General features: G+C 41.8%; 1 protein-coding gene across 1 annotated transcript in view; it reads left to right on the top strand.

Annotated features, from left to right (window-relative positions):
• CRACD (capping protein inhibiting regulator of actin dynamics) overlaps nt 1-13,436 on the top strand; it is a 222,359-nt gene that overhangs the window by 130,421 nt on the left and 78,502 nt on the right. The gene's annotated exons all lie outside the window — the stretch shown is intronic.

Genomic DNA, 13,436 nt, shown 5'->3' with positions numbered 1-13,436 from the left:
GACAGTGTCGCGCACGTCGCCGCGTCATCATCGCGGCGACGGTGCGACACGTCACCGCGGTGTGAATTCGGCGTGGATTTCGATCCGATGGTGAGTACAATCCAGCGGATCGAAATCCTCAGAGGATTTATCCGCGGAAACGGTCCGGAGGACCGTATCCGCGGATAAATCCTCTCGTGTGTACTAGGCATTAGACTTAGACTAAAACTAAATCGAAATTTGCTGCCAAAATTAATACTGGTAGGAGGATTTGCTTTATCTCTTTGTATTACCTGAGGTGAGTCACTTCACTGTGTATATGTCAGGGTGGATTTGACTTAAATCAGGTTAATTAAAATCACAATTTAAATTGTGATTTAAATCACTAAATCAACTTTGTTTAAATAATAATTTTAAAGAGCAACTGTCATCTCTGTCCCGCAGTGGCTCCTCCTCTGACCTGCTGTTGACTCACGACAGTCCTATTCACTTTTTATGGGACGACTGGTGATGCGCCAGTGACACAATAAGGTGAGGGAGCAACAGGTGAGTGGATGCCTGCTACCACGGTGGATCTGAAATGACAGGTGCCCTTTAAATGTAAGGACTTATTCTTTCTGGTCGTTAGAATCTTTAATATTTGCAAACAAAATTAAGGTTTCCTATTTAGATTAATAAGGGGTCAGGTTAGTAAAACATATTAGAACCGATTCAATCATACAGTTTGTAAAGTACATAGATTTGCAAAACAATGGGATAAAGGAAAATTCCTGAACTTTGTTTTATCTCATGGTTACTGTGAAATTGTGTGAATGCAGTGCTTGTTATCTCAGCTTGCAGAGCTTGGATTCATTGAATGAGTTTACCAAAAATGTAAATATTGCAGAATATACATACTCATGCTAAATAACTAAGCTCAATTTCATGCTGAATAAACAAAATAATTAATTTATCTTAAAATAAATTTTATAAAAATCAAAACAATCTGATTTAAATTTAAAACATTTTTTTTTGTAATCAGTTTTTTTTATCCACCCTGGTATATGTAAGGGTGTACAACCCCCTTCGGGGAGGAAAGGAGATTTTATCTCCAAAAACGTAAAGGCTTTTTCACCGTAAGTGCTGTGAAAATGTGGAATAGAATAGAGGTGGTTCTGGTCAGCTCAGTAAATTGTTTTAAGAATATTTCCTAGATACACATAATATAACTGGATACTAATATTTATAGGTAAAGTTGATCCAGGGAATATTGCCTCTCGGGGGATCAGGAAGGATTTTTTTCCCCTGCTGTAGCAAATTGGATCATGTTTTGTTGGGGTTTTCTTCCTCTGCATCAACTGTGGGTATAGGATTGTATATTCAAAAAAGATTGTATAATTTTTTTTTCTGTCTATTTGTTGAACTAGATGGTCTTTTTTCAACCAGACTAATTATTTTACTATTTAAGGTAGTTTTACATCCATTTTGGGGGGGGCGCAAACGAAAAAAAAAAATTGCAGCCTCACTGTGCCATCAAACGCAGCCACTGTGCCATGCCACCAAATGCAGCCACTGTGCCATCAATTGTCACCACTGTGCCATGCCATCAAACAGCAACTGTGCCATCAATTGTCACCACTGTGCCATGCCATCAAACGCAGCCACTGTGCCATCAATTGTCACCACTGTGCCATGCCATCAAACGCAGCCACTGTGCCATCAATTGTCACCACTGTGCCATGCCATCAAACGCAACCATTGTGCCATCAATTGTCACCACTGTGCCATGCCATCAAACGCAGCCACTGTGCCATCAATTGTCACCACTGTGCCATGCAACACAGCAACTGTGCCATCAATTGTCACCACTGTGCCATGCCATCAAACGCAGCCACTGTGCCATCAATTGTCACCACTGTGCCATACCATCAAACGCAGTCACTGTGCCATCAATTGTCACCACTGTGCCATGCCATCAAACGCAGCCACTGTGCCCCTCAACTGTTGCCACTGTGCCAATTGTCACCACTGTGCCCTTTAATTGTCACCACTGTGCCCCATGATGCCACTGTGCCCATTGTCACCACTGTGCCCCATGATGCCACAGTGCCCATTGTCACCTCTGTGCCCTTTGTCACCACTGTGCCCCATGATGCCACTGTGCCAATTGTCACCTCTGTGCCCTTTGTCACCACTGTGCCCCATGATGTCACTGTGCCCCTTTCCCTGTAAAAAGCACTTACCTGAGGATTCCATGTGCTCCCTCGATGTCTTCTGCTGCTGTGGTGAAGCTTCAGCCAATCAGGTTCCTGATAACCAGAATCCGGGAACCTGATTGGCTGAAACGGCCGTTTGTCTTATACAATGAGCGCAGATTGCCTGCGCTCAGAGTATAGACAGCTGAGAGCCGGAGAAAAGCCTATCAGAGCCGCTGGCTTTGATAGGCAGTTCCCCTCAGCCAACCAGCTGCCGCTATTCGGATAACCGGCGTCCCGCATCCGGTTATCTGAATAGACCAGGCAGCGCTGGCAACCAACAATAACATACATTTGTGCCTTTATGCACGAATGTGTGTTATTTGCGAGAGGGGGTGGCGCTGCAGCGCCCTCTATAGACGGCCGCCAGAACTGCGGCTAAAATGTCAAAATGACATTTTAGCCGAATAAAAGTTCTTAAAGGGCCCGTTTTTTTTTATTTATTTTTTGTGACTGTGGGAGGGGGGGCGGCGCCCGTGCGTCCCTATGGACGGGCCGCCACTGCTCCCAACTGTCCCTGATTTTGAGAGACTGTCCCTGATTTGCAATGTCCCTCATTCCCTCTTTCCCCCTCATTTGTCCCTCAATTTGGTCTGATCTATATAGTTATATATATAAAATGCACTTTTTATCTTTCAAAAAGTGTCTCCCAGTGCTAAACCTTTCATCAAATTTCTAAATTGCTAAATTGCTGCATTTGTAAATTGCCAAAGCCAGTACAGAAGGAATAATAATAGTAAGAAAAAGCACTTGTGGGTAAACTTTTTTTTGCATAATTCTCTTTTAAGGTGGCGTGTCCTATGCCTACATACTTTTGATAATAGGTATCCTTCGTTCCCATTTTAAAAAGTTGAGAGGTATGGTAATGCATGGAAAAACACACATTTTAGTGCGCATTATTGCAACACACGTTAAAGTAGAACTATAGGCAAAACACATTTTTTCAATTTGTATAGTAAGCAACGGTAATAACCCCTGTTGGTTAATTTTTTGCCATCTGTGCCCCATTTACCTTCACTTCCTGTCCCTTAGCCAAAACAGGAAGTAAGAGGAAATCCCTGCAAATTACCCCCAGGTCACCAGAACTAGTGTCCCTATTGGAAGATTTCCCTTTATTACTTTTCTGGGGATAACCCAAAAGTTGGGACTATCTTTTACTTTCACTTTCATTGCTATTGATAAACAGGACAAATAGAGAGGATGAATCTATCTAATGGGGTTACAGACAACAATAAAAACCTGACAGCTGTTCTAATACCTCTCCACATCCAAAACTAAAGAAAACATTTCACCTTTAGTTATACTTTAACACCTACTATAGGTATAATGTACCTTGCATCCATTTGTCAATGCAAAATATTTAACCCTTGGCAAAAAAGTAATAACTACATCATTAAATAATTATAAAATAATAAATATGCTTAAGGCCCCTTTCACACCTGTGGACCGTATGTCCGCTTTTTCATCCATCCGTGTGCGGATGAAAAAGGGACATACATTGGTCCCTATGAGATTGCGGGTGTCAGCGGATGAACATCTGCTGACACCCGATCTCGCCCACCTCTGCATTCATCCGATTCTGCAGACGGAGGAAAACCCTATTTTTCCTTCCGTCTGCGGATCGGATCGAATAAACGCGGACAGACGGTCCGTGTTCATCCAAGCCCCCCATAGGGGAGAGCGGAGAAAAGACAGCGCGGTCCCTGCACAGTGTGCGGGAACTGCCCTGTCATCCGGCCGGGTGAGCGGGGATCAACGGAGCGATCCCCGCTGAGCATACGGAGGTTCACGGGGCGGATCATTACTGATCCGCCCCGTGTAAGTCTTAAAGCAGAGTTTTTTTTTTTAAGTCAGCAGCTATAAACACTGCAGCTGTTGACTTTTAATAAGGACACTTACCTGTCTAGGGAGCCCGTGATGTCGGTCCCCTGAGTATGATCTGGCCATCAGATCGGGTGCAGGCGCCCCACCATTCCAACTAAGTGAAACCGGCAGTGGAGCCTTCAGGCTCCACTGCCGGGTTCTTACTGCGCATTGGCGAGTCGTGTGATGCTTCCTGAATGGCTGAGTCATCTTCTGGAACACACAAAAGTCCCAGAAGGCAACAGGGGAGGAGAGAACGTGATGCACTGGGCAGCAGTGAAGCTGAGGCGGAAGTACACAAGGTACTTCATAAAAGGTAAGTAAGAAAAAACAATTCTAAATCGAGTGGTGGAGGGGTTGTTATTCCTTTAAGATAAAGATGTAAAAGTGGGTGGAACTCCAATTTAACATCCCAAAAAACTATTGTAGTGTATAAGGCCTAATTTGTACCATTGCCAGATATTCAATTAGTGCATATTATTAACTATAAACTTAATATCCATAAGTTCCAAAACAAGGGAGGAATGCTATTTTTCTTTTATTCTAGAAATAAAAAAGGAAAAATGTATATACCGTATTTGTCCTTCTTTCTTCCAGCTCTGTGACTCAGTCACCTTTACTGCCTCAAAATGCTGTCTAGTTGTCCCTCTTCAGTGTACTTTGTAATATATAAAGCTGTTCTTCCTCCATTGGCAGGCAAACTTGTATTATAGTATAAGTTTACATATTGAGCGCAACCCCTTTTATGCGGTATGTTTCGTTTCCAATAGCTGTTTGTGACACTTGTAGGTTTATTTAAAGCAACACTCACTTGTAAATTTAAGAATAAACCTATAGATGCTTGAGAGAACCTTACCCCACTTACTAAGTAGTTCATCCTTTCATCTAGACATTACTGCTCTGCCCCAGTCCACCTCACTAATTAGACATAATCAGCCCCCTATGCACTAGCATAAACTGGGACATACAGGTCCAAGTTGATGAAAATCTATCAAACTTAACCTGTTTGTCCCAGTATGCATTCTCTATATAATTATCACGCTATCTAATCCTGATGAAGATTTATATTGAAATGCATTGGTGTAACAGAATGACCCATGACACCCAGAGACTTTTGAAGGATGAGGGGTACTCCTGTGCCAGCGTCACTAATAACTCTTGGGTCTAGGTTCACCCTGTGCCCCCTTTGGGCATAGGGTGACTGAGAAATATTAATTATAAATTACATGAGATGGGACATTACTGTTAATTCATGTATTACAGGAGATCTGGACATATTACAGTTTGATTTCATGCTGACCCACAACCGGTCAATAAGAGTGTCTACTTCAATGCTTAACCTAGGCTGTTGAGATGCTAAGTCTGCTATTATGGGATGTTAAAGTATCTTGCTGTAATTACATTCTGTGTCCATTGTACTGATTAAGTCTGGAAGGTCAGATGTCACCTTTCAGGGGTAGGGAATTAGCATGTCAATTATGTTTAGTAAAGGAATGTGTTTGTGTGAAAAGTCTATTGATGATACTATGTGATAGGAATAGCAGGTGAGAGTCTGACTTCTCAGCTGTAGTAATTAGGTCATGTTAAATCGGTGCCAAAACGTCTGACATAGAAATGTATATTATGCAGGTGAATCACTTAGTATCGGAGTCCGGATGTCTGGGGGAATAATTAACTCAACTGAATGTCATTGTCTAAGAGAAGGTGTATTGAAGCCCCCCCATTGTGTGATGTGTGGGTGGAGAGTTTCATTGTCCCTGTAACATGCCTGCACTGCATAAAAAGCTGAGAGCTAACCATTAAAGATCGTTCATACATTTTGACTCAGAACACAGAGCGTATGTCTCGTCTCTCTGAGGGAATTCTTATGGGTCGTGTCTGCTGGATTGTGGAGTGTCGGAAGCTGTCTTGGGTTGATGGAATGGGATTATCGTAAACGGTGGTGACCGTTACAATTGGTTTTATCCATACAGACATATCTACTCCATGGCAAGATCTGTTTGTGGATTATAGAGTACTCTATTAATACATCTTGGTATTAAGTTTTAGTATTTTGGGTTTTTAGTTCTATATGTCAGCCATACATTTTTTGTTGTATGTTTTTTTTTATTGTTTAATATATTAATTGTTATATCGATTTTATATAAGGTTGTAAAAAATAGTTTGTTTCTAAGAGAGTTATTCACTCTTCTATGTGCCTCTAAAAGTCCCAATTTCTGTTTATTATCAGTTTTTTTTTAATGTACTTAGGATAGGAACTGTTTTCTTGACAGCACAGTGGCTTAGTTGTTAGCACTTCTGCATAGCAGAACTAGGGTTGTTGGTTCAAATCCCAACTACAGCACTACCTGTCCTGAGTTTTCATGTTCTCCCTGTGCTTGTGTGGGTTTTCTCCAGGTACATGCCAAAGACATGCTGGTAGAGTAATTGGTCCTTGTATGTGAGTTAGGGACCTTAGATTGTAAGCTCCTCGAGGGTGGGGACTGATGTAAATGTTCAATATATATGTAAAGCAATGCATAAATTGACAACGCTATATAAGTACCTGTAATAATAAATGTACTCACAGGGATGTTGGCACACAGCAGCAATGAATAAAACTGTATTTTTGTTCAAGACTAAAGTTCACCTTTAGGAAAGGAAAATGAGCGAACTTTTTATGACTTTAGCACAGTTGCTGTATTTACCAGATAGCATTAGTATCTCACTATTGATTTTATTTGTTGACTGTAATAACTTTTTAATAATGTATAGCAAGTGACTTGTCTATAGCAAGTCATGACAACCAATAAAAATCAGCTTTAGGCAGCTTGGAATGTGCAGATAATCTGTACATATTTGCAACCAAACTTATAGCTCATTGCTCAAGGTTCATCCTCATTTAATGAGATAAACATAACCAATCAGTATTTATTTTTCTATTGGCGATAAGAAAGGATGAAGTTGCATTTGTTGGAATATTTTCCTCTGTAAAATATTACCGCTCTATGGAATGCCTTTTATAAATAGGCAAAAAAGTTTTTACATTGGCCTTTAGTCCAGACATTGAAAACACTAAATGACTAATTTGGCACAAGTAGCATTACAAGGAGTGATAACATTGCTACTTTGTAAATACATTGGTAAGTGCTGAGCAATCTCTATATATAGTCTTGCCAATTTTCTATTTGTACACTTTTGTGCACGGGACACACCTTCAGGCTGTGTAACTGTCCATTTATAGAAAGGAATAGGAATAGGATAGTACTATAGAGTCTGACCATTTATGATCACAATTGTGTTGTCTAGTGTTGGTAATGTAGTTTGCAAAAAATCATGTTGCTAAAACCATCCATGGTCCTGAATATTTAAATCTTCTTTATGAAGCTTCCAAATTAAAGCGGAACTAAACTCATTGATTTAACTGTTTCCTAAAACCGTTACATTCAAAGTATGCCATGATGATAACTGTCAGAAGAGCCTGTGCTCTTGGTCAAACTGTCAAGCTATCAAATTGTTGTTTTTATAAATGATCACATGTGCAGCACCATGCCAACTGCAGATCAAACATAGACCAACATGGCAGCTTCTTCGGCCGTAAAGGATAGGAAGGTTTAGTTCTGCTTTAAATCGGAACTTAACCCTCCTATCCTTTTCAGCCAAGGAAGCTGCCATGTTAGCCTTTGTTTCATTTGCAAATGCCATGGTGCTGCGCACGTGATCAGTTAAGTCACCAGCCATTTGATGGTTTGACAGTTTGGCTGAGAGCACAAGAAAATGTGACAGCTATATATACAAAAAGTTCAGCACTTATCCAAATAAGTGACAAATACATACAGTATTTCACAAAAGTGAGTACACCCCTCACATTTTTGTAAATATTTTATTATATCTTTTCATGTGACAACATTAAAGAAATGACACTTTGCTACAATGTAAAGTAGTGAGTGTACAGCTTGTATAACAGTGTAAATTTGCTGTCCCCTCAAAATAACTCAACACACAGCCATTAATATCTAAACTGCTGTCAACAAAAGTGAGTACACCCCTAAATGAAAATGTCCAAATTGGGTCGGATTAGCCTCATTCCCTCCCCGTTGTCATGTGACTCAGTGTTACAAGGTCTCAAGTTAAATTTGGTGCTATTGCTCTCACTCTCATATTGGAAGTTCATATTGGATAAAGGAAAAATAAATCTCGCGCCAAATGAATTACACTAAATTATATACTTGATAAATCAAGTGACTAACTGAGTGAAGCTGCTCCCAAATAAAATCAGGTGACTGACTTGCATATATTGTATAGTGAGGTGAGGGGCGCTATATCAAAATAGTGGATGCGTGTCACAATGTGCGTTTGAGTAGTACACAGTGTAACTGTGTACCCAAATCTATGTGAAAAACCAAACAGATTATAGTCTAAACTCTAAGTACAATAGTGCCAAATGCCGTGGAAAATAAATAAAATATAAAAAAAATAAAAAAAATAAAAAAAATGTAAAAGAATGTCCAGCAAATAAATAGTTAAGTGCAAAATGGATCCAGTGTTGTATCAAGTCCAGGTGCAAAATGCAAATAATCCAATCCCAAATCGCAGGGAAAAGTGCAAATGCTAAAGTGCTTGTGAATCTTCAAAATAGCCAAAGTGCGAGAAAGAAGTGATCCGCCTTCACCTATAGGTCACCAGAATAATAATGGATGGCTCCTTACCACACGGTGTTGACCAGATTACTTAAAATATGGTCAATCAGGCTTGTTTTAAATGAGGATCAGCAGGGTCTCATTGGATTCCAATGTCAGCGATTGCAGCAAATGGTATGCCAAGAAAGGAGAAGAGATACCACCATAGTGTAAAACCATTTAATATACGAAAGTTAAAATTACAATGCCAAATGGCCTCTTACTGTTGCTGGTGCCCGTTCCCGACACTGAGGCTGTAGGTGGTGGGGATAGTAAGACAAGATAAGAGATGGCCGCGTCCTGGTCCACTAGCGTGCGTTCGTGGACCAGGACGCGGCCATCTCTCAAGTATATGCACCCCCAGATACTTGTAGCTCTCTACTATAGTGGTGTCAAACTCAATTTCATTGTGGGCCGCATCAGCATTATGATTGCCCTCAAAAGGGCCGGTTGTGTCTGTAAGATTAGATGTGTAGCGCATCCCCTCCCCATATATTAGATGTCAAGAGCCACCCCACCATCAGAAGTTGAGTTCCCCACTCTTACTTACATCACAGTGCACCCCCTTTCCTTATGCTGCTGCTGGGAAGAAGCCGGATGCATTGCTTGAAAGCAGAAAGTAGGGTCTGGAGGAGGACCAGAGGAGGGCTAGAGCCACATGAAATGGCCTGGAGGGCCGGATTTGGCCCGGGGGGTTTTGTGTTTGACACCTATGCTCTACTACATGCACATCCACTCCTTGGATAGAGACAGGGGTCATCAGCGCCTTCCTCCTTCTCAAATCCACAACTAGTTCCTTTGTCTTTGTCACATTTAGATACAGATGATTATCCTCACACCATGTGACACACCATGTGACACACCATTTACCAAAGTTCTCCACCACAGTCTCTTTCCAATCCCTGATATATCCCACTACCGTAGAGTCATCAGAAAACTTTTAAAGATGGCAAGACTCTGTCTGGTAACTAAAATCAGTGGTATAGACAGGAAAAAGAAAGGGAGAGAGAACTGTCCCCCGTGGAACCCCAATATTGCTGATCACCCAATCAGGTAGTCTACAATCCATGACACAAGGGAAACATCAACCTGTATCACTGATAGCTTCTCATCCAAGAGATCCGGCCTGATAGTATCAAAAAACATGACCCTCAAGCCCCATACACACTATCAGTTTTCCTGCTGGTTTTCTCTTCAGGTTTACCAAAACCATGTAGTACAAGGACCTGCCTGATTGCATTCAAATTGAAACGCTTAAGGTTTGACCTCATATTAGATGGTTTTGGTAAACCTGAAGAGAAAACCATCAGGAAAACTGATAGTGTGTATGGGGCTTAACAGTGCTTGCAGGCTTATCCAGGTGTGCCGACATGTGATTTAGCATGAAGATGATCATTCCTTTAAATTATTGGATCTTGTGACTTAGCTGAAAAGACTTTGTACTTCATTATTGCTTGTTTCTTATTACTGATGTTGAACTTTGTGAATACAAGGATTCACGTCTAACCCATAGCTATAAGTCTAAAGCTGTGTACACTGACCGATGGACTGTTTTCATCAGACAAACTGATCGTGTGTGGGCCCCATCGGTTTTATTTCCATCCGTGTAAAAAATTTATTTTTCCTATGGATAAAAAAACGATAGAAAAATCCGATCGTCTGTATGGAACTCCGTCGGTCAAAAATCCATGCATGCTCAGAATCATGTCGACACATGCTTGGAAGCATTGAACTTCATTTTTTTTTCCGGCTCGTCGTAGTGTTGTACGGCACCGCATTTGGACACGATCGGATTTTTGACTGATGGTGTGTAGGCAAGACTGATGAAAGTCAGCTTCATCGGATATCCGACGAAAAAATCCATCGGATTAGATTCCATCAGATATCCGATCGTGTCTACAGGGCTTTAATCTCACCCCTAGTTATCACTGCTACCTACACTTTACCTACAAATAAATCTTCACCTTATTCCATGCATCAGTTTTGCGTCATATTTTTATACCATCAATTATTCCTTTTGGAGCCCTAGCAAAACTCTGATGAAATAAATATCTTGAATTTCTGGCTAGTCAGTGTACTTGGCTGCATCTGTGACTGTTCTAACTATGCAAGGTGCCATATGGCCCAGATCACTTAGTATTCTACAAAGGGATACTGCATGTTTTATTAGAGAGCTGAAATACTTTACTTGATCAATGAAATTGTGCCACTACAAATCAAAGCAATTTTGTCAGTTAGAGAACGACCATCTTATATTGGAGACCACCACTGGTGCATGTTGGCAATTAAGGTAATTACTTACATTGTCATAGAAACAGACATAGCTGTATTTGCATAATTACATATTCCTCCTATTCAGAACAAATCAATTTTTTATCCTTACTTGAGTAATCACCATGTATTAGCTGAGATGCGCAGAGAGAGATTGCTTGGCAAGCAACCAAGAAAGACAGTAGATAATTAATCAGTGTCATTCTATTGCTGGGCAATGCATTTTCCTGCTTGATTATCCCCTAGTTTGTTTTTTGTGTTTTTTTTACAAATGAAGACATCTCTTGGAATCGTTAACTGCCATGTGGACCCCTTCTTGAATATGTATTTAAACCATATGGTATTCTTTTTCAAAATCTTCAAACTGGATATAGTCTGAACTGTGCCCCATTATTTGATGGGGTTACAATGGAATAGTTGTTTTTTGCTAGCTGTGCTGTGCCTACGTATACCATGCTATCCTGCAAACCATCAAAGCATTATCAAACCCCAAATAAAAAATATAATATACTGTAATTCAGTTAACAATCCTTAGATGCGATGGCTGCATTGTTTTTATTTTTATTTGGGTTTTTTCTTTCTTTTAACCCGGTGATCCAGCCAGTAACACATTTCTTGTCTTAGACCCTGTACAGACGAGCAGACAGTCCACTGAAAACGGTACGCCGGACCGTTTTCATCGGACATGTCCGCTCGGAGATTTCTGTCTGATGGTTGTACACAGCATCAAACAGAAATCCCCTCAGACTGGATACGCGGCGACGTGCGCGGCCCTGGAAGGTCAATGCTTCCACGCATGCGTCAAATCACTTTGACGCATGCGAGGGCTTTGGGCCGAGCGGACATGTCCGGTGAGTCTGTACAGACGACCGAACATGTCCGACGGACAGGCTTCCAGCAGACATGTTTCTTAGCATGCTAAGAAACATTTGTCCGCTGGAAACTACGGGGCCTTAGTGTCTTCACCCTAGATGGAGAAGCAATGGAGACCCCTTTGGGCAGAAGCGTTGTCAGTCTGGGTAGAGGGCAATGCATTTAACAAATTGAAGCTGAATGCCAGCTAACCCATTTAATGCAGTTACAGCAATTGTTTTTTTCCCTTTTGGGATAAGGCTAGGTTCACAATTGTGCAACCCTCGTTCTGCTAGTAGGGCAGTGCATTCATTTTAATGGGCTTCCCTAGCCATTGAAACGCAGGTAAAGCAGTCCCGGACCCTTTTTTTTATATCGCACCTCACAACTATTTTCTGGCTCTTTTTCTTCCCTGTACTTTCTCTCTTGTCTCCACTTTTTTGTGTTGATATATTATATACTTGGATCCCGCCCATATGTTCCCTTTTCACTTTATCCACAAGTAAGACCCCCCCCCCCCCCTTATATGTCCTGAATTAACAATCAGGAGTTAGGGGTTATATTGCACATGAATACAAACTGATAATTTCTATACTCAAGGGCCCAGATTCAGGTAGAATGGAGCAATATTTGCGTGGGCAAAGAGCAAAGATTTTTCTCTGCGCCCACGCAAATATTTCCATTTGCCCAGCGATTCACGGAGCAGTAGCTCCGTAAATTGCGCGGGCGCTATGCTAATTAGCCCTGCGTAAGGGCGCCTAATGTAAATGATCCCGCCGGGGGCGGGAATCATTTAAATTAGGCGCGCTCCCGCGCCGAGCTAACAGCGCATGCTCCGTCGGGAAACTTTCCCGACGTGCATTGCGGCAAATGACGTCGCAAGGACGTCATTTGCTTCTAAGTGAACGTGAATGGCGTCCAGCGCCATTCACGGTTCACTTACGCAAACGACGTGAAATTTAAATTTCACAGGCGGGAAGCGCAGCTATACTTTAGCATTGGCTGCGCCTGCTATTAGCAGGAGCAGCCTTATGCTAAAGGCGCCGTACGGAAACTCCCTACCTTGCGTACGCAGGGCCCGCGCAACTTTTGTGGATCGGTGGTAGTATGCAATTTGCATACTACACGCCGATCACAAAGGCCGCGCCCCCTAGCGGCCAACGCAAGAATGCAGCCTGGGATGTGAAGGCATAAGGAGGCTTATGTTTGTCACATCCTAGGCTGCATTCGGTGTAACGAGGTTCCTGAATCAGGAGCACTCGTTACACCGGAGCAAGTAAGCACTTGCGCCGCGCAACTATGGTTGCGCGGGCGCAAGTGCTTCTTGAATCTGGGCCACGGTATGGCATATGTGATTATACACATATCCTTAACCACTTAAGACCCGGACCAAAATGCAGGTAAAGGAACTGGCCAGTTTTTGCGATTCCGCACCGACGTTCGGCTTCTTCGGTATGTACGGGAAGGATTAAAAAAAAAACAGCCTAATGTCATTCTCACAACTCGGCTGAATGTAATGTTAAAAAAAAAAAATTTTGGGTGAACCCCCGCTTTAACTGACAATTGCACGGTCGTGCGA

This window comes from Rana temporaria, chromosome 1, assembly GCF_905171775.1.
Source record: "Rana temporaria chromosome 1, aRanTem1.1, whole genome shotgun sequence".
NCBI lineage: Eukaryota > Metazoa > Chordata > Amphibia > Anura > Ranidae > Rana > Rana temporaria.
Note: the sequence above shows the minus strand (reverse complement) of the source record. Positions and strands in the feature narration are given on the sequence as shown.